Here is a 22,599-nt window from a genome sequence, read left to right on the forward strand (position 1 = left end):
CTTCTGGCCACATCCTGCCTCGTGCGGTTCTTTATTTCCCACGTGTGGGCCTTATGCCCTGCTTCTAATAAGATGTAAGTTTCTCCAGAGCAGGAACTGCTGTCCAATTCTTTTAAACCTATGGTGGTACCCAGCCCCCGGTAGAGCTCATTGATATTTGAAGGCGGGACCTAGTCAGGTCTTCTAGGTTGAGCCTTTCCAGTCTCCCTGCACAGTGACTGTCCACGGAGGGCTCTCCCTAAATCAGTGTAAATTTGCTGTTGGTGTCCATGGCATTTGCACAGATGAAGTCTGTGACATGGAGGAGGGTGATGGAGGGGACCATGGCCTCCTTCTACAGGCCTCAGTGGTGTGGACAGAACTCATTTCTATCACATCCCCCTCTCTGCTCATGTTACCTGGCCTTGTCACTCACAGGTCCCTGTGATGCTGATACTCATGGGGCGTCTTGTCAGATGTGAGCTCCTGGGGTGGCCGGGGGGTGTGCTACCTGTGTGATGATTCTAGAGAAATCTCCAACCAGGAAAAAAGAATCTATATCTTTATTTCTGGGCAAGCAACCTCCTCTTCCCCAACTTCCCTGCGTTTTGGACAGGGCAGTTGTTTTTCTCCTCTGAAGGAAGTCAAAGGAAAATGTATGAGAACCGCAGGGAGGAGCTTGGCCATGGCTCGGACGCCGCCCTGCACAGGCATGGCCCACGTGCTGGGGAAGGCGGTCTGGGTGGGTGGGGCAGGCAGAGAAGCTGGATCATGCTGTGGATTTTGTCCTTGGCTTTGCAGTTCCAACTTAAAGGACAAAGCCTAAATTGTCCTGGTGTCTTGCTTTGCCACTGGGTACAGGAGGTGGTGTGGTCCTTCTGGTGGGACTTGTGTTTCCTGTGCACGCTGGAGAGCCCATGACTGCAGTTGCCTCTGGGGGGTAAGCTGGGGTAGGGCAATATTGCTCACATTCTCCCATAACCAGCATTTATAACCAGTGTTCACTGGGTACCCACTGTGCCCAGGCTTTGGGGGTGGTGGACACTGAGATGTGGTCAGATAAGGCAGGTTGTGGCCCTGGAGGAGCTCTTGTAGCCTGCAGGAGAGTAGGATGACAGAGAGCCAGAGAGTTCTGTATCCTTTGCTGTGGGTACCCAGAGCCTTGAAGAGGGGCCACCTCAGGTGGGAGCAGCATAGGAAGCCAGAGGCAGAGGAGGCTGTGCAGAAGCTGATTCGTGTGTGTGTGTGTGTGTGTGTGTGTGTGACAGAGACAGAGGGACAGAGAGGTACAGATAGTGACAGACAGACAGGAAGGGAGAGAGAGATGAGAGCATCAATGCTTTGTTGCAGCACCTTAGTTGTTCATTGATTGCTTTCTCATATGTGCCTTGACCATGGGGCTACAGCAGACTGAGTGACCCCTTGCTCAGGTCAGCAACTTTGGGTCTTAGCTGGTGAGCCTTGCTCAAAGCAGATGAGCCTGCGCTCAAGCTGGTGACCTCGGGGTTTCGAACCTGGGTCCTCTGCGTCCCAGTCCAATGCTCTATCCACTGTGCCACTGCCTGGTCAGGCCTGAAGCTGATTCATGACAAATAAGAATCAGTTACGTGGAGAATAATATTTTTAATACTTATATTGAAAGGCCCAGAGGGATGAGCATGCACAGTGTGTTCAGGGATGTGGAGTGAGTTTGCCTGGCTACAGTGTAAGGATTTCAAGCAAGAGTAGCAATCAGGCTTGTACTTTAGAATGATCACTGTGCCCGGTGTGGAAGGGGGCTGGAGAGGCCCAAGTAGCAGTGGGTAGATGCTCTGCAGTCGCCCAGGTGAGTGAATCCAGAGAGCAGAAGACCATGCAGGAGATGTCAGGGGGAAGCAGCCAGAGTTCTTGTGGCTGCTGTGTGCGCGTGCATGTGTCCATCATGTTCATGTGAGTGAATGGGAGTGCATGTGAGTGAATGGGAGTGAATGGGAGTGCATGAGTGCATGTGAGTGAATGGGAGTACATGTGTACATGAGTGCATGTGAGTGAATGGGAGTACATGTGTACATGAGTGCATGTGAGTGAATGGGAGTAAATGAGTGCATGAGTGCATGTGAGTGAATGGGAGTGCATGTGTCCATCATGTTCATGTGAGTGAATGGGAGTGCATGTGAGTGAATGGGAGTGAATGGGAGTGCATGAGTGCATGTGAGTGAATGGGAGTGCATGAGTGCATGTGAGTGAATGGGAGTGCATGTGTCCATCATGTTCATGTGAGTGAATGGGAGTGCATGTGAGTGAATGGGAGTGAATGGGAGTGCATGAGTGCATGTGAGTGAATGGGAGTGCATGAGTGCATGTGAGTGAATGGGAGTACATGTGTACATGAGTGCATGTGAGTGAATGGGAGTAAATGAGTGCATGAGTGCATGTGAGTGAATGGGAGTACATGTGTACATGAGTGCATGTGAGTGAACGGGAGTGCATGTGTACATGAGTGCATGTGAGTGAATGGGAGTAAATGAGTGCATGAGTGCATGTGAGTGAATGGGAGTACATGTGTACATGAGTGCATGTGAGTGAACGGGAGTGCATGTGTACATGAGTGCATGTGAGTGAACGGGAGTAAATGAGTGCATGAGTGCATGTGAGTGAATGGGAGTGCATGAGTGCATGTGAGTGAATGGGAGTGCATGAGTGCATGTGAGTGAATGGGAGTGCATGAGTGCATGTAAGTGAATGCACAAGGCTGCATGTGCCTGTGGATGTGGGTGTGTGCATGCATGTGGAGGTGCATGCTGGTGCCCGTGTATGAGCATGGTGGGACTACGGGAGGGTTTGACAGAGTCGAGCTGGGGAACCTGCATTGAGCAAGCTTGGTATCGTATTATTTCTCACTGGTCACTGAGTAAACTGAAGCTCTGTTATGTTAAATAACCTCTTCTCTTCATTCAATAAATATTTGACCACCGTCCACTTGAAAGGCATATTTTACCACTTTTAATCGTATAGAAACATGATAAGGAGTTGCTAGTATCTCCCCATTTCACAGATGAGGAAACAGGCTCAGAGAGAGAAAAATCCAGACAAGTTGAACTGGGTGTCAGGTATTCTACGTGGTGTCCATGGCAAATGTCAGCTGGGACTTTTTCAAGTAGTAAAAAAGAGAGAGAGGCAGATAGACAGACAGATAGGAACAGACAGACAGGAAGGGAGAGAGATGAGAAGCATCAACTCATAGTTGTGGCACCTTAGTTGTTCATTGATTGCTTTCTCATATGTGCCTTGACTGGGGGCTCCAGCTGAGCCAGTGACCCCTTGTTCAAACCAACAACTTTGGGTTTCAAGCCAGTAACCTTTGGGCTGAAGCCAGCAACCATGGGGTCATGTCAATGATCCCATGCTCAAGCCAACCACCCTGCACTCAAGCCGGTGACCTTGGGTTTCGAAGCTGGGTCCTTAGCATCTTAGGTCGATGCTCTATCCACTGCACCACCACTTGGTCAAGCTCTCTCTCCCTCTCAAAACAAAAAGGGTAATCTTGGTGCCTTTCAAAGTCCTCTAAGGGTATAGGCAAGAAGAAAGGTAAGGGTTTCTTAAAACACTAGGAATCTAAGCACAGCACCCTCCTGATGGCAGCCCCACTGGACAGAGCAGCTGGGAGGCGGAGGGGATCCCCACGGTCCTGTTTGCAGCAGCGTTCGCCTCTTTCTGTTTTAATGTGAAGCCTCTAAGTCAGGTACATGTTAGATGGGAAGAGGAAGGCTTGTCAACTAGTCCTTCAGGTTTTACCATGTATACGGGCCACCTGCTGAAATGCAGGTTGTGATTCCATGGGTCTGGGTGGGGCCTGCAGTCCAGACTGCAGGGTGTGGACCACCCTTTGAGTAGCAGGACTGTGAAGGAAACAGGAAAGTCTCAGGTGCCTGTGGGAAATGAAGAGGGGAACATGGACAAATCTGAGGGAGATAAGAATGAGTTCTGTTTGGATATGTTGCATTTGAGGCACTCACGTTTTTTTCTTGTGAGGAACGTGTGGGTAAGAGTTCCATGAGGGGTCAGAAGAGGTTGGAGAGAGGCCAGAGTGGCAGATGCAGCCCTGGATCTCACCACTTAGAAGGGAATAGTGGGCCCCTTGGGGAAAATGAATTTCTAAAGAAGAGGAAAGAGAGAGTTTATGAAGAGAAAGAAAGAATAGAGTTTAGGATCTAGGACAGGACATTTACGAAGAGCTATCAGTGAAGAGACTGACTAAGTATGGTCAGAACATGCAGCGAACAACCAGCAGAATGAGGGCGACAGAAATCAAGTGAGAAGAAAGTCAGGAGAAGGACGGGGGGGGGGTGCTGCGGGCTCTTTCTGGGTCTGAATCCTTCACTCCCATTCCTCCCTCTGTGCCCCGAGCCCTGGGAGAAGCACCTCGCACGCCCAGCATGGGCTCTCGCCTTCTGGACTCGGGTTGGGTTTAAGCCAATGGGGAGCGCTGGCTGGAGGTTGGAGGGTAGAGCACAGTGAGGTGGGGTGTATATTTCCCTGGCTCTTACCCTCCCCCACAGAACCCCACTCCTGCCCAGTGACCCTGTCCATATAGCTCACTCTGTTTCTAGCTCTTCCCTCTGCAACTGGTCCCTGTGAGGCAAGGGACTATTTATAGAGGTGTGAGAGAGCTTGGGAAAAGCAACCAAGCTTGTGTGTGCCATCCGTATCCTGCTTGGACCCTGACTGGCAGAGAGGGTATGGTCAGCTGAATGTTGCAAGAGGAGAGCTAGAACCAAGATGTAACATTTTACAATTGAGAGCTCTCCTTGTTTTCCCAGAGCCGTTTTCCAAAGATAATGGGCATGGTGAGTGGAGGGCCAAAAGAGACTTGAGAAAGCATGGAGAGCTCCCTCCAAAAGCTTAGCTGTGAAGAGAATGAGGAGGTAGGACAGTAGCTGGAGGGATACTGGGGCTGAGGAAGGGGTCCGTAGGGTTGGAGGCCCTGGAGCACGTTTACAGACAGAGAGGGAGTGACTGAAGAGGCAGGAGAGCAGGTGGAAGATGGATGGAGAGTCCCAGGGGGCTGAGGCCTCAGGATCCACACAAGACATGGAAGGCTCAGCTCTGTAAAGTGGGAGGTGTGTTTCCTTGGTAACAGAGAAGGAAGAGGGATGAGTGGGTGATGACCCCTTGGGTACTTTGGCCTTTTCTCTGATAGAAGAGTCAGATCTCCACCCGAAAGTGAAGGAGTGAGGGAAGGAATAAGTTTAGAAAGAGCTGCTGTAAGGAGGGAAACCAGGATCGTCTGCAGAACAGTGAAAGGAGAGGTAGCAGCCAGAGGCCTTTTCCTTGCTCTGGGGTCCCTAATCTCTCTTCCCAGGGGGCCACCCTTTACCCATCTGTCCAGGCCTGTCCAGTCTCTCCCATCACAGCTGCTGCCACTGCATTCAGCACCAGCTGCACTGGAATCATGAGATCTCTCGCTCTGGAGTAATTTCTCATCTTTTGGGATTTCTCCTCCCTCCCTCCTCTGTTCTAACATGGTGTCTGGGTGCGGGGTGAGGAACGTGAGACCTCATAAGGTTTCTTTGCTGTCTCTGGCTGACCTTAGGTTAAGGGGGCAACCTGCCTTCTTAAGTCTGGGCATCTGTCTGCATCCTGCATTTGGCTCAGCTCACCTGGCCCAACTCTGGCCTGATTGGGAATTACAGATCCAGTACCTGCCTTCATCCTACCTTCTGGGCCACTATCTTTCTCTTTCTTGTTCTCATTTTTGTTTGTTTGTTTGTTTTTTTGTTTTGCTTGCCTGAAAGACAGACCATAAGGGACAGACAGATAGGAAGGGAGAGAGATGAGATGCATCAACTTGTTGTTGCAGCACTTTAGTTGTTTTCATTGATTACTTTCTCATATGTTCCTTGATGGGGGGAGGGGGGTTCAGCTGAGCCAGTGACCCCTTGCTCAAGCCAGCGACCTTTGGGCTCAAGCCAGGTCACATGGGGTCATGTCTATGATCCCACACTCAAGCCAGTGACCCCACGCTCAAGCTGGCGAGCCTGTGCTCAAGCTGGTGACCTAAGGTTTTGAATCTGGGTCCTAAGTGTCCCAGGCTGATGCTCTATCCACTGTGCCACCACCTGGTCAGGCTGGGCCTCTCTTTTGAAAGGGAGAATCTGATTGGCTCAACCCAACCAATTGGTTGGTTTCTCTTGGGCCAGGTCTCCACTTGTGTTTCCGTCAGCTCTGGCCAGGGTGTGGGGCCGTGTGCTATAAACCTGGGCCTGCAGACCCAGGGCTCTTACGGAAGTTAACACCTTAAAAGAGTTTAGTACATTGGGCTTTGGATTGATGTAAATGAAATTGTTTTAGGAAAATTCCTTTGGGATGCTGAAATTTCCCTAAGGAATAGCAAAGAATTAGCTAATGACTCTTCAACATACTTGACCATGAGGTGGAACTCCCTAAGAGATAAGAAGTGAGTTCTCTTATCATTCCTATTTCCTTTATGATCCCATCAAATAGATCTGACTTGGGGGATGTGATTCAGAGACAGGTGGTAGAAGTAAAATGTGGGTGTGTTCATTACCGATGCCCACCCAGAGCTGCTGCACTCTCAGGCAGAGAAAGCTCAAGTTCACAGGCCTGGCTGAGCCTCATAGCCCAGAGAAGAGGTTCCAGTCTATTCTTCTTAAGACACATTGGGGAGGATTAGAAAGAGCTAGGGATTTGGAGTCGGAGGGTCTTGTTTGAGTTCCCTCTCTGCACCATATAACTTTAATTTTATTTATTTATGTAAGGTATTTTTCCCCACCAAGGAAGAAGGAAGGGGCCAGAGCCACAAAGTGTGGAATAATAAAAGGCTTTATTGAATACAGCGCTTCCCGCCTGACGAGGTTCTCTGGTCCTGGGGACAAAGGCCAGAGAAGTCGCATAGGGTAACCTGTGTGGGGGATATTTAAAAGGTCTCTAGGGTGGTCGAGCTAATATGACGTGGTAAAATCTCACTGGTTGATGGATAGTAGCTTTTTTCCAAAGGGCTCCTGGGAAGTTTCTTTTGGCGCGCATGAATGTGGGTGGTCTAGCCAAGTTCCCGGGTCCAGTGTCTCACGTGAACTTTCCCCTTGCCCACCACCCTACAATTTATTTTAGTGAGGAGACAGAGATTGAATGGGAGGAGGAGCAGGAAGCTTCAACTCCCATATGTGCCTTGACCAGGCAAGCCCAGGGTTTCTAACCAGTGACCGCAATGTTTCAGGTTGATGCTTTATCCACTTGTAAAGCCAGTAGCTACGGCCACTGTAAGGCCAGGAGCCGCCATCGTGGCCATTCACATGCAGGTTCGCATTGGATTCGGACAGTCGGTAAAGAAACCATGGAGCCAAAAACTGGTGGGCCATAGCCTTTAATCCTACCTTGCACCCGGCGGGCAAGTAAAAATACACACTGGGCTCCAAAACCCAGTCACACTCAGTGCTCACAAAGCCACTGACTTATCCGAGTTTCCTAGAATCAAAGGTTTCTAGCTCACCAACCTTATTCTCCTCAGTTCCCCATCTCCTTCCTTATCCCAGATACAAACTCTACACAGACTGGCATCTCACTCAGTACTCCGCCATCTTGGCTGCTTCTCCTGGCCTACTCCACGTGGCCTCCTTCTGCTGCTCTCCTCTGCTCTCTCTTGCTAATCTCAGGAACCAAGCGGCAAGTTCCTGTTCTACCCCTATTTTATAGTGTAGCTTCACAACCTTTAATCCAATATACAAAATAGGGTAGTCTCTAATACAAAGTCACTTCTCTGAGGCATGATTGGATTGTACCACCTTACACCAAAAAGGGTAGGAAAGGCTTAATCCCAAAACCAAGCCCCAGGCTACAAGGATTCTGCCTGCCTTTAGCCCACCCCAACACACATTAATATCACCTGGGCAACGGCCTCTTTAACAAAGTGAGCATAATACATTTTATCTGCCCAACAGCCACCATCATAGCCGGCTGGCCCATGCAGGTTCGCATTTGATTTGGACAGTTGGTAATGATACAACGGAGCCAAGAACTGGTGGGCCATTAGCTTTAATCCTAGCTTGTACCCGGTGGGCAAGTAAAAACACACACTGGGCTCCAAAACCCACTCATTCCGTACTCACAAAGCTACTGACTTATCTGAATTTTCCTAGGATCAAAGGTTTCTACCTCATCAGCCTTATTCACCTCTGTTCCCCATCTCCTTCTCTCTGCACAAACTCTGCACAAACTGGCTTCTCCCTCAGCACTCCACCATCTTGGCTGCTTCTCCTTGCCTCCTCCACATGGCCTTTCTCTACTCTCCTCTCTAATGAGCAAGGAACCAAGAGAGAGCAAGCTCCCGGTCTGCCCCACTTTATAGAATAGAAATCAAAACCTTTAATCCAATATACAAACAAGGAAGTCTCTGATACAAAGTCACTTATCTGAGGCTTAATGGGATTCCTCATGAGAGTACACCACTCTACATCAAAAAGGGTGGGAAAGTCTTAGTCTTAGCCTTAGGCTATAAGAATCCTGTCTGCTTATAGCCTGTCCTCCCACATCCAATGCAAACTATAAGCGAGCAAACATTATTTACAAACTTATTTGACCAAAACCACTACGCCACAGGTCAGGCTGCACCATATAATTTCAGGCAAGTGTGTGTGTGTGTGTGTGTGTGTGTGTGTGTGTGTGTGTGTGACAGAGACGGAGACAGAGAGAGGGACAGATAGGGACAGACAGACAGGAAGGGAGAGAGATGGGAAGCATCAATTCTTTGTTGTGGCAACTTAGTTGTTCATTGATCACTTTCTCATATGTGCCTTGACCAGGGCGTTATAGCAAACTGTAAAGCCAGTTGCCATGGCCACCATCACAGCAGCCTGGCCCATGCAGGTTCGCATAGGATTTGGATAGACGGTAATGAAACAACGGAGCCAATAACTGGTGGGCCATTAGCTTTAATCCTAGCTTGCACCTGACGGGCAAGCAATACGCACAGTGGGAAAACACTTCCCTTCCCTTTCAGGGCTCCCAAAGCCACTGACTTATCTGAGTTTTCCAGAATCAAAGGTTTCTAGCTCACCAGTATTATTCACCTCTGTTTCCCATCTCCTTCTCTCTGCACAAACTCTGCACAAACAGGCTCTTCTTCAGCACCCCACCATCTTGGCTGCTTCTCCTCTCCTCCATGTGGCCATTCTTTGTTTTCCTCTCTGCTTTCTCCTCTAATGCTAATCTCAGGAACCGAGAGAGAGCAAACTCCCAGGTCTGCCCCACTTTATAATGTAGATTCAAAACCTTTAATCCAATATACAAGCAAGGAAGTCTCTGATACAAAGTCACTTATCTGAGGCATAATGGGATTCCTCACGAGAGTGCACCATCCCACATCAAAAAGGGTGGGAAAGGCTTAATCTTAAAACTAAGCCTTAGGCTATAAGGATCCTGCCTGCCCAACACACATTAACACAATCACGCCCATCCCAAGCAAGAAGGGCAACCAATATCATCACCTGGGCAACAGGCTTCCACGTGGGCAGTGCCATCTTTAACAAAGTGAGCATAATATATTTTATCTGCCCAACACAGACCTAGTGGCCCCTTGCTCAAGCCAGTGACCTTGGGCTCAAGCCGATCAGCCTTGCTCAAACCAGATGAGCCTGCACTCAACTAGCAACCTCAGGGTTTCAAATCTGGGTCCTCCACATCCCAGTTTGATGTTCTATCCACTGTGCCACTGCCTGGTCAGGCTCAGGCAACTTTTTATTTCACTGATTATACTTTCAAAGAGGCAACATCTCTGGGTTAAATCATACTCAAGTGTGATGGCTGATTACTCAACCTTTTCCCTGGAGCTAGTTCTGACTCTAAGAAGGGTATCGAGCTTTGAACAACAGGAGTGTAGGGCAGATAAAATATATTATGCTCACTTTGTTAAAGATGGCGCTGCCTACGTGGAAGCCCGTTGCCCAGGTGATGATATTAGTTGCCCTTCTTGCTTGGGAGGGACATGATAATGTTAATGTGTGTTGGGAGAGGGCTTTTGCACCAAAAGGTTTTAAAAGGAAGAGAGATCATGTTGTTGTGGGAGAAGAGTGATTACATTCTAGGAGGAGCCCATGCTATAAGAGAGCAGAAAAAGGCCATGTGGAGGAGGAGGGGAGAAGCAGCCAAGATGGCGGAGTGTTGAAGGAGAAGCCAGTTTGTGCAGAGTTTGTGTAGAGAGAAAGAGATGGGGAACAGAGGTGAATAAGGCTAGTGAGCTAGAAACCTTTGATTCTAGGAAACTCAGATTAGTCAGTAGCTTTGTGAGTGCTAAATGAGTGGGTTTTGGAGCCCAGTGTGTGTTTTACTTGCCCTCTGGGTGCAAGCTAGGATTAAAGCTAATGGCCACCAGTTCTTGGCTCCATTGTTTCATTACTGTCTGTCCGAATCCAATGCAAACCTGCATGGGCCAGGCGGCTGTGATGGAGGCCTTGGCTACTGGCTTTACAAGGAGTAAAGAGAATGTCATGGAAAGAAGACAGCAGTAAGTCTGTAGGCCAAGGATTCTATAAAGAGATTTCTACATATTTAGTCTTGGGCCATTGTTGGGCGGATAAAATGTATTATGCTCACTTTGTTAAAGATAACACGAGGAGGCCATCGCCCAGGTGATATTAATGTGTGTTGGAGATCGTTGTAACCTGGGGCTTGGTTTTGGGATTAAGCCTTTCCCACCCTTTTTGCTGTAGGGCGGTACAATCCAATCATGCCTCAGAGAAGTGACTTTGTATTAGAGACTACCCTATTTTGTATATTGGATTAAAGGTTGTGAAGCTACACTATAAAATAGGGGTAGAATGGGAACTTGCCGGTTGGTTCCTGAGGTTAGCATGAGAGAGCAGAGAAAGTAGAGCCAGCAGCGGAAGGAGGCCACGTGGAGTAGGCCAGGAGAAGCAGCCAAGATGGCGGAGTACTGAGTGAGATGCCAGTCTGTGTAGAGTTTGTATCTGGGATAAGGAAGGAGATGGGGAACTGAGGAGAATAAGGTTGGTGAGCTAGAAACCTTTGATTCTAGGAAACTCGGATAAGTCAGTGGCTTTGTGAGCACTGAGTGTGACTGGGTTTTGGAGCCCAGTGTGTATTTTTACTTGCCCGCCGGGTGCAAGGTAGGATTAAAGGCTATGGCCCACCAGTTTTTGGCTCCATGGTTTCTTTACCGACTGTCCGAATCCAATGCGAACCTGCATGGGCCAGAAGGCTGCTGTGATGGTGGCCCTGGCCGTGCCTTCTGGCTTTACAGCCATTAATTCTCAAGTCTAGGTGCATAGGTCTGGTGCCCACTGGGCTTTCTATGTAGAAGAAAGCCATTACCTACAATACCTGGAAGGGGTTTGTCTATGTTCTGAACTTTAAAATCTGACTTCTGTTTTCCGTGACTTTTGTTTTCTGAGATTCTTGCTGACTTCTCCTGCTTTCCCACACCAATCCTGTTTGAAAGAGACGATTTGGAACACTGTCAGAGGGCTCAGCTGTGACCTTACAGCCTGCTGACCCCTGAAGGTATGTATTCTCTCAATAAAGAGCCAAGCTCCCAGCCTTATTGCTATTTTTCCATTAAAAATAAAAACAAAAACCCAGGAAACCTTCTTCCCAAAGCAGTAATAACAACAACATAGAGACCCCACCAGTCTATTTCTCAGAGAGACAATCCATCAAGTCTCACATGCCATGTGCTTTTCTTTTGTAAAAGATTCTGACTTAATGTCTCCCGGAGGGCTTTGTGAGGATGATCTCACCCACTGAAATTGGCAGGGAAGGAGCATTCCGATTTGGTCCCAGCACCAGAACAGAAAGGTGGTTGTTAAGTGGAAATTATCCAGTTAGAAATCAGACAAGCCCAGTCCCTTCTCAAAAAGATTCTGACTGAATTCAGGAGATACTTTCTGCAGGTAGGATTTACCCTAGACCCTGTGGGCATCTGCTTCTGGCTTCTGGAGGAGGCGTTAGAACCTGGTTGATTTTGAGTGTCTCTGTAAAGGAAAAGGGACTTGGGAGGAGTGGAAGAATGCGGAACTCTTCCTATTGCAAATGCATAGAAATGCGGGATGAAATGAAAACCAAATTAATCAGGCTGCTGGAACTGAAAAGGGAATGGAAAAACAGCCGGAAGCGGTGAGGAGCGCAGCAAGCCAGCATGTGGGTGTGTCGTCTGTGCTCTCATTGGGCTGGGAAAGGGCCTGCGGAGATGAGAGCTAAGGCCTTGGGGCAGTGCTGTAGGGACCTAAGCAAGAAAGCAGCAAGGTGGGCAACTGCGGGGCCTCACTCTCCATGCAGGAGGGGAACTGGAAAAAGAAAATCCAGTCATTGACTTGAGAAGATGCCAAGAAAGTTTGCTTCTGGGTGAAAAACAAAAAATGTTGAAAAAGTGAAATCCCAACCTTAGGCTTTGAGAGGTTCTGAAGCAGAATGTGTATTGTCCATCAGAACGGTCGGACACCCTGAGCGGTGAGATGCTTATAGGAGTGGCCCTAGTTACGTTACTGCCAGGACACGTGCGGGAGCACATGGAAAATCACTCTGGTCATAGGAGATTTCCATCGAAAAATCAAGCTCAGTGAAGATGAGTTTTCAATAAAAAACATAAAACACCTGGTGGAAAGATCCACCATGAACAAGAATTTGCAGACACAATAAACAGGAGAGTCAATAACCCTGAACCTGAGGTCATAGGAAAACAATCTGAAAAAGACTAAATATATAGGGATGTTTACATGGCTAAAGAGGTGAGAAGAAAAAGTAGGAATCACAATGAAAGAATAGCACATTATAAAAAAGAATGACAGAACACTGATAATGCAACATGTTTGCCTTCATGTTAAATTTAAAAATAAGTTGATAAACTAAGGAAAACAGGTGGGCACCAACCAACCAACCAACCAACCAACCAACAAAACCACAAAACTCAACAACATTCCCCCTTCCCTTCAGAAGAGTAAAGAAAAAAACTTCCCAAAGTACAAAAACAAAACAAAACAAAAAAAAGCAACTCCAAAAGCCAGACCTCGGAAAGAGAATATGGGAGGCCCATGTTTTGCCCTTGCATATTTCAACCCACTGAAGCTTAGCATGGTTTATACAAGCTTGTGAAATATACTAGTTAGCATTAGGATTATCTTGAGGACAAGAATGCAGGTACTTAACTTGGTTGCTTAGGGCATGAAAATAATCTTTCTATTATAATGTCATGATAATGGAAAGAACTGGAAATACTAGACAAGCAGGGCTCCTGTGAGTAGTCCTATAAGACCATACAATGGGAGAGAATGAATGGGGAATTTGAGTGGAGTTAGGAGATGCAAAAGGAAGTTAAAAAAATTGTGTAACTGTGTAACTCAAACATACATGGTGAGAATTTGGGTAGTAGACTTGCCTGATCATCAGCCACCATCAATACTGTCAATATAATGAATCAATGTTTACTTTGCCTCTTCTACCTGCTCATGCTTGACTCTATGTGTTTGTGGATTTCCCACTTTTTCTCCTGTGGTAGACATTGGCAATATGTCAGTGTATCGAACCATCACATTAAAACATTTTTTACCATTGATTTGAAGGGGGGGGGGAGGGAGAGAGAGAGAGAGAGAGAAAAGCATCAACTTGTTTCACTTAGTTGTTCCATCAAACTATCACATTTTAGACTTTAAACTTATGCATTATTTTATGCCAATTTTATCTCAATAATGTAGGCCATGGGCTTGTCATATATGGTCTTTATTATGTTGAAATATGTTCATTCTATACCTAATTTGTTGAGAGTTTTTATCATGAAAGTGTGCTATATTTTGACAATATTTTTCTGCTTGTATTAGGTGATCATATGCTTTTTATCCTTTACTCTTTTAATGTGATGTATTACATTTATTAATTTGTGTGTATTAAAGCATCCTTGCATCTCAGGGTTATATCCCACTTGATCATGGTGTTTAATCCTTTTAATGAACTGTTGGCTTCAGTATTCCAGTTTTATAATTTTGCTAAAGGTTCTGGTCAGATAGCTCAATTGGTTAAAGCATCATCCCCATATGTCAAAGTTGCAGGTTTTATCTCTGGCCAGGGCACATACAAGAAATCAAGCAATGAATACAGAAGTAAGTGGAACAACAAATCAATATTTTTCTCTCTCTTTCCTTTCCCCCTCCTCTAAAATTAATCAATCAATAATTTTTAAAAGAATTTTTGCATCTATTTTCATCAGGGCTAATGGCCTATAGTTGTCTTTTCTTGTAATGTCCTTATCTGGTATCAGGGTAATGCTGACCTTGTAAAAGGAGTTTGGGAGTGTTCCTTCCTCTTTAATTTTTTTTGGAAGAGTTAAAGAAGAATTGCCATTTATTTAAAAAAAAAATGTTTAGTAGAATTCACAGGGAAACCATCTGGTCCTCAGCCTTGCTCTGTTGGGAGATTTCTGATTACTGTTATAATCTCCTTACTCATTATTGATCTGTTCATTTTTTTGTTTTGTTTTGTTTTGTTTTTGTGACAGAGACAGAGTCAAAGAGAGGGACAGATAGGGACAGACAGACAGGAAGGGAGAGAGATGAGAAGCATCAATTCTTCATTGAGGCACATTAGTTGTTCATGATTGCTTTCTCATATGTGCCTTGACCCGGGGGCTGCAGCAGACCGAGTGACCCCTTGCTCAATTGCTCAAGCCAGCAACCTTGGGCTCAAGCTGCTGAGCCTTGCTCAAACCAGATGAACCCGAACTCATGCTAGTGACCTCGGGGTCTCGAAGCTGGGTCCTCCGTGTCTCGGTTCGACGCTCTATCCACTGTACCACCGCCTGGTCAGGCTGTTCATATTTTCTATTTTTTCATAATTCAGATTGTTAGAATATATGTTTCTAGGAATTTATTCATTTCTTCTAGGCTGTCCAGTTTGTTGGGTTATAATTGTTCATAGTAGTTTCTTATGATCCTTTGTTTCTCTGTGTTATTAGTTGTAATGTCTCCTCTTTCATTTCTGATTTTATTTGAATCTTCTTTTTTTTCTTAGTCTAGCTAAAGATTTTGTTTATCTTCACAAAAAAAAATCAGTTTCTATTTCTGCTGATCTTTATTGTTTTTCAGGTATTTATTTTATTTATTTCTGTTCTGTTTTTTTGTTATTCCTTCCTTCTACTAACTTTAGGCTTGGTTTGTTCTCCTTTTTCTAGTACCTTGAGGTGTAAAGTTAAATTGTTTATTTGATATCTTTCTTTTTCTTTAATTAAAAAAAAAAATATTTTCTTTTCCAAGTGAGAGGAGGGGAGATAGAGAGACAGACTCCTGCATGTGCCTTGACCGGGATCCACCCAGCAACCCCCATGTGGTGCCGATGCTCTGCTCATATTGGGCCATGCTCACAACTGAGTTATTTTTAGCACCTGAGGAGGAAGCTCCACTGAGCCATCCTCTGCCCCCAGTGCTGATGTGCTTGGATCAATCAAACTATGGCTGAGGAAGGGGAAGAGAGAGAGGGGGGAGGGGTGGAGAAAGAGATGGTCTCTTCTCCTGTGTGCCCTGACTGGGAATGGAACCCAGGGCATCCACATGGCAGGCTGACGCTCTACCACTGAGCAAACCAGCCAGGGCATTTCTTTTTTCTTATTATAGGTGTTTATTGCTATAAACTTTCTTAGAGTTAATTTTGTTGTATCTTATAAACTTTGCTGTGTTATTTCCATTTGTCTCAAGGTATTTTTTATTTCTCTTTTTATTTCTTTTTGACCTATTGTTTGTTCAGGAGTATATTGTTTATTGTTTAATTTTCATATATTTGTGAATTTTCCACCTTTTTTCCTGTTATTGATTTCTAGTTTCATATTGTTGTGGCCAGACATTTCCATCCACATAACATACTTGGAAAGATTTGAATCTTCTTAAATTTGCAAAGACTTGTTTTGTGACCTATCATATGATCTATTCTGGAGAATGTTTTAATGTTATTAATTTACAATCTTTCATTTCAGCTTGAAGAACTCCTTTGCATTTCGTTAAGGCTAGTGTTGTGGTTATCAACTTCTTCAACTTTTGCTTGTCTGGGATAGTTTTATCTCTCCATTTCTGGAAGATAACTTTGACAGAGTATTCTTGATTGGCAGCTTTTTTTCTTTTAGCACCTTGACTATATTGTTTCACTCTTGGTTTTCTGCTGAGAAATCTGCTGATAGCTTATAGTTCCCTTGTAAATTACAAATTTCTTTTCTCTTGTTGCTTTTTAAAATGATCTCCGTCTTTGATTTTTTTTTTTTTCAGTTTTATTATAATGGGTCTTGGAGAATATTTCCCTCTCTTTCTTTCTTTCTTTCTTTCTTTCTTTCTTTCTTTCTTTCTTTCTTTCTTTCTTTCTTTCTTTCTTTCTTTCTTTCTTTCTTTCTTTCTTTCTTTCTTTCTTTCTTTCTTCCTTCCTTCCTTTCTTTCTTTCTCCCTTCCTTCCTTCCTTCCTTCCTTCCTTCCTTCCTTCCTTCCTTCCTTCCTTCCTTCCTTTCTCCCTCTCTCTCTCTCTCTCTCTCTCTCTCTTTCTTTCTTTCTTTCTTCTTATAGGTGCCTTGACCAGGGGCTTAAGCCGAGCCAGTGGCCCCTTGCTCAAGCCAGTGAACATGCTGATGACCCCATGCTCAAGCCAGATGAACCTGTGCTCAAGCTGGTGACCTTGGGGTTTTGAAGCTGGGACCTCAGCATCCCAAGTCAGTGATCTATCCACTGTGTCACTACTGGTCAGGCAAAAGAATATTATCTTTATGTTCAGTTTGGGAATTTATTAGCTTCATGAATTTGCTTTTTTTTTTTTTTTTTTTTTGTATTTTTCTGAAGCTGGAAACGGGGAGAGACAGTCAGACAGGCTCCCGCATGCGCCCAACCAGGATCCACCCGGCACGCCCACCAGGGGCGATGCTCTGCCCACCAGGGGGCGATGCTCTGCCACGACCAGAGCCACTCCAGTGCCTGGGGCAGAGGCCAAGGAGCCACCCCCAGCGCCCGGGCCATCTTTGCTCCAATGGAGCCTTGGCTGTGGGAGGGGAAGAGAGAGACAGAGAGGAAGGAGGGGGGTGTGTGTGGAGAAGCAAATGGGCGCTTCTCCTATGTGCCCTGGCTGGGAAACGAACCCGGGTCCCCCACACGCCAGGCCGACGCTCTACCGCTGAGCCAACCGGCCAGGGCCTAGCTTCATGAATTTGAATGTCCAAATCTCTTCCTCGATTTAGGAAGTGATCAGTTATTATTTTTAAAAAATGAATTTTCTGCTTCCTTCTCCTTCTCCTTCTCCTTCTCTTCTTCTGAACTCTAATAATTTACAGATTGTTTCTTTTGGCAGTAATCTGTAGATTACATAGATATTTTTCACTCAATTTAATTTAATTTATTTTATATTTTGTTGTTCTCTGGATTATTTTAAAGTTCCTGTCTTCTAATTTACAGATGTTTTCTTCTGCTTGATTTATTCTGATGTTGATGCTCTCTATTGTATTATTTATTTAATTTATTGTATTCATCAGCTCTAGAATTTCTGTTTTTTATTATTTATTTATTTATTTTTACAGAGAGAGAGAGAGAGTCAGAGAGAGGGATAGATAGAGACAGACAGGAACAGAGAGAGATGAGAAGCATCAATCATTAGTTTTTTGATGTGACACTTTAGCTGTTCACTGATTGCTTTCTCATATGTGCCTTGACCATGGGGCTACAGCAGACTGAGTAATCCCTTGTCCAAGCTGGTGAGCTTTTGCTCAAACCAGATGAGCCTGCGCTCAAGCTGGCGACCTCGGGGTCTCGAACCTGGGTCCTCCGCATCCCAGTCCAACGCTCTATCCACTGCACCACCGCCTGGTCAGGCGAATTTCTGTTTTTTAAAAAAATATTTTTCTTTGTTAAATTTTGTGTATTGTTTACCTGGTTTTGTTATATTTTATTTGTTTTTTTCTAGATCATTGAGCTTTCTTAAAACAGATATTTAAAACTTTTCATTGAGTAAATTGCAGATTTTCATGTCTTTGGCATTGGTTACTGGAAGATTTTTGTGATCTGTTGGTAGTTTCACATTTCCTTCATTTTTCAGAATCTTTGAAGTCTTGTGTTATATTCATATTTGAAATAGCAGTTGCCTCCTCCACATTTTTCTGACTAATCTTTCTAATGTGTCCAAACTCATATATTTCTTTTCTCCAGTAGTGTGCTGGAACTTCTCCATGAGATTCTTGGACTTCCAGAAGACTGCTCCCATTTGTGGATAATTATCTAAGACACTGTTCTCCAGCAACTCCTGGACTGTGGATGAAAGGGACTAGAGCCAGTTTACAAGGCCACTTTAGGTCCACAGCCAGGACTGAGGTCTGTATGTCTACTATCCCACACATAGGTGGATGAGACTCCTCTTGAGTCCCTTGGCATATGATGCTGGATCTCACATCTCCCACAAAGACACTTTTGCCTGTGGATGGATGCCAAATCGTTGTTGAGAGGGGGATACAAGCATTGGACTTATTTGACCATCTGGATGATTTTACTCACCTAGGATTCTTACTAGAAAATTTTTCCCATTATATTTTTGTGAAATATATTAGACTTACTAAAAGTTTAAAGAATAATTTAATGGACACCCATGTATGCATCATGCAGCTTAAGAAATTTTAAGAGATGACGTCAGAGTAATGGCATGGTAGAAAGCGATACCGATAAATCTCCCCCAAAACTCAACAAGATCTTCAACCAGAAACAGAAAAACCTATCCTTGGAGCCTCCAAATGTTTCGCAATACACCCAAAGGTATGGTCGAGTGAAAAATTGGCTAAATATATAATCAAACCCCGAAGGAAATAGGGAGTAAGAAATGCTCCGCCTTCCTCACTAACCTAAATAGGGCTGCTTTCACTGGGAACTGAGAGTATAGAAACTAAGGCAGGCAAAGGGGGTGAATAGATCCAGGCCGTGGCACAAACGGCCGAACCAGGCTGTGGCATGGAGATCCAAGCCGAGGAAAAACCATGCCTGTGGCAACCCAGTCAATACAAGCTAACACTCACACCAAACCCAGACAAAGAAAGACAAGTGGGGCAGCCATTTTCCCAATCTCCTGGTCGGCGCGTGCAGATAGTGGGTGAGAAATTCCTTCAAAGTTCCGGGAGTGGGTGCCCGTGATATCCCACAGAGAGGCAGAGTCAGAGGCCTTTGTGTGGGCCGAAAGCGGAATCTCCAGGCAGCCCCAGCGCCCTGAAAAAGCCGCGCACGGGGAGGGAGCGAGAGCCAATTCCAATGCTGAAACTTTTCCATGCGGGCGGGGGTTTCACTCAGAGGGTGAGGTGGCCGGCCTGATATCCTGGTCTGCGTGTGCAGATAGTGAGCGAGAGATTCCTCCGAGTGCCTCGGCAGTGGGCGCCCGTGTTATCCCACAGAGGAGTGGGCGCCCGCCTGTATTACCGGACAGAGTGGCAGAGCCAGAGGTCTTTGAGTGGGTGGAAGCCCCGCCTGATTATGCTAGCAGCTCTGACTGACTGAGCCTTACCCAGAGCCCTGTGCTGAGTGGGAATAGAGTGGGGAGTTGCCAGCTCTTTGAGCCTCTTACTATCCAGGCAGAGGCAGCAGCAACCCCATAGCTGGATTATCAGGCTACTAATTGAGGAAGGAAAGACTAAGAGAGAGGCTCCAGGAACACGGACTCTCTCACTGTCGAAGCCTATAAATGCTAATGAGCCTCGACTGCCAACGAGACTGAAGCACAATACATGACATCGCCATAGAGACTTATCAACTGCAAACCTCTACCTGAGCGTGCCAAAGGGGCAGAACCCGAGGTACAGAGTCACCGACCAGGAAGAGGGAGAGAAAAGAAAAAGCAAGAAGATAACCTCTCAAAATCAAGAATAATCCGCAGACTTTATAACCTATCCCATTTTATTATATTTGTCCGTTTGTTTCTCTTATCTTCATTCTTGATTTTTTTTTTCTCGCCCTCCTCCAATTTGGTCGTTTAACTCTCTGCCGGTCTTACTCTCTCCTCTCCTTGAACTACACTACCCATAAGTGTTACATCTCCCATTATCTTTTCTTTCCTCTTCCTTTCTCTCTATGAGGGTTGCACTCCAAAAGTCTTAACTCTCTCTCTCTCTCTCTCCACTTTTTTCTTTTTTCTTCTTTTAGTGGTTCCCTCTTTTTTCTCTCTCTCTCTTTCTTTTCTCCCTCTATATTAGTTTCTTCCTTTCTCCTTTATGTCTCCTCTCATTCAAACCTCAATAACGAACAAATTATCTTATCTGGGACTCAAACTTATGTTTATGGCATTTTGGGGGGTTTTTACTTCACCTTTTTAACTCAATAGCAGTGCTCCCATCCCTGGCTCTCCATTTTATCTAGTTCTTGTTCCACTAAATACAATAGTAATTTTTTAATTTGTCCCCCCATTTTCCTGTTTCCCTCTTATTCCTTTCATCAGAACTTTTAGTCAACCAACACCTAAAAGCAAATCATTTTATTCTTGACCCAATTTTTTTCCTTATTTACTTTTTGTGGGTCCATACCCCCTTTTTTTCTTTTCTTTTTCTTTTTGCCCCTTTATTACTTCTCCCCAATTCAGGCCCTCCATTACAGGCATTGTTTGTTCTATTTAGTACAATATAATTCACAGTTCACCACAAGATTTTCTCAAGAAAGAGGGGAGAGGAGAGGAGAGGAAAAAAGGAGGGGGGGAAAATAATTTCCTTTTTTTTAAATTTAAATTTTATTTTATTTTTCTTTATTTAATTATTAATTTTTTTTTAAAAAAACAACTTTTTGATTTTTTATTTTTTTAACTTTTTATTCTTTATTAAATCTCATTAATACTATCAACAAGACCACCCTCAGATGCCATTAAGGAAGAGAAAATCGAATATCATGGATACAAAAGAAAGAGAGGTAACACAGATAGATGAGGAAAAATCTATGGAGAAAAAAATGTAATATATTGGAAACCTTGGAGTTAAACGACAGAGAATTTAAAATAGAAATCCTAAAAATACTCAGAGATATACAAGAAAACACAGAAAGGCAATTTAGGGAGCTCAGAAAACAACTCAATGAACACAAAGAATATATTTCCAAGGAAATTGAAACTATAAAAACAAATCAAACAGAGATGAAAAACTCAATTCACGAGCTGAAAAACGAGGTAACAAGCTTAGCTAATAGAACAGGCCAGATAGAAGGTAGGATTAGTGAAATAGAAGACAAGCAACTTGAGGCACAATAGAGAGAAGAAGAAAGAGACTCAAAAATTTAAAAAAATGAGATAGCCCTACAGGAATTATCTGACTCCATCAAAAAGAATAACATAAGAATAATAGGTATATCAGAGGGATAAGAGAGAGAAAATGGAATGGAGAACATACTCAAACAAATAATAGATGAGAACTTCCCAAGCCTGTGGAAAGAACTAAAGCCTCAAATTCAAGAAGCAAACAGAACTCCGAGTTTTCTTAACCCCAACAAACCTACTCCAAGGCACATCATAATGAAATTGGCACAAACCAACTGCAAAGAAAAAATTCTCAAGGCAACCCGGGAAAAGAAGAATACAACATATAAAGGAAGGCCCATTAGATTATCATCCGATTTCTCAACAGAAACTCTACAAGCAAGAAGAGAGTGGACCCCAATGTTTAAAGTTCTGAAAGAGAGAAACTTTCAGCCACGAATACTATACCCATCAAAGCTATCCTTCAAATATGAAGGAGAAATAAAAACATTTACAGATACAGAAAAGATGAGGGAATTTATCATTAGAAAACCCCCACTCCAGGAAATACTAAAGGGGATTCTCCAATCAGATACAAAGAACAACAACAACAAAAAACAAAGCCACAAGTAAAACTTCAAGAAGAACACAATAAAACCAAATTTAAACTGTGACAACAACAAAAAGAAAGGGGGGGAGAGGATGGAGATTAACAGTAGCAAAGGACGATGGAGTGCAAAAGTACTCACAAGATAGTGCACTACAATGAACAGGGTAGGAACCCTTTTCATTACTTAAAGGTAATCACCATTGAAAAAACCACCACAGAAGCACATGATTTAAAAAGATAGCAACAGAGGAAAGATATATGGAATACAACCAAATAAAAACAAAAGATAGAAAAATGAAAAAGAAGGATCAAACAAGACACAAAACTAACAGAAAGCAATATATAAAATGGCAATAGGGAACTCACAAGTGTCAATAATTACACTAAATGTAAACGGATTAAACTCACCAATAAAAAGGCACAGAGTAGCAGAATGAATTAAAAAAGAAAATCCAACTGTATGCTGCCTACAAGAAACTCATCTAAGTAACAAGGATAAAAACAAATTCAAAGTGAAAGGCTGGAAAACAATACTCTAAGCAAATAACTTCCAAAAAAAAAGCAGGCGTAGCAATACTCATATCTGATAATGCTGACTACAAGACAGCAAAAGTACTCAGAGACAAAAATGGCCATTTCATAATGGCTAAGGGGACACTGAATCAAAAAGACATAACAATTCTTAATATATATGCACCAAACCAAGGAGCACCAAAATATATAAGACAGCTACTTATTGACCTTAAAACAAAAACTGACAAAAATACAATCATACTTGGAGACCTCAATACACCGCTGACGGCTCTAGA

The 22,599-nt window shown here is 44.3% G+C and overlaps 1 long non-coding RNA gene across 1 annotated transcript; it reads left to right on the top strand.

Annotated features, from left to right (window-relative positions):
• The first annotated feature begins 800 nt into the window (after positions 1 to 800).
• Positions 801 to 18,685, top strand: LOC136397892 (uncharacterized). The gene is made up of 3 exons (XR_010749932.1): positions 801 to 919; positions 11,385 to 11,493; positions 18,141 to 18,685. It is a non-coding gene; the product is annotated as an uncharacterized lncRNA (long non-coding RNA).
• The last annotated feature ends 3,914 nt before the right edge of the window (positions 18,686 to 22,599 follow it).

Source organism: Saccopteryx leptura, chromosome 3 (genome assembly GCF_036850995.1).
Source record: "Saccopteryx leptura isolate mSacLep1 chromosome 3, mSacLep1_pri_phased_curated, whole genome shotgun sequence".
NCBI classification, from domain to species: Eukaryota; Metazoa; Chordata; class Mammalia; order Chiroptera; family Emballonuridae; genus Saccopteryx; species Saccopteryx leptura.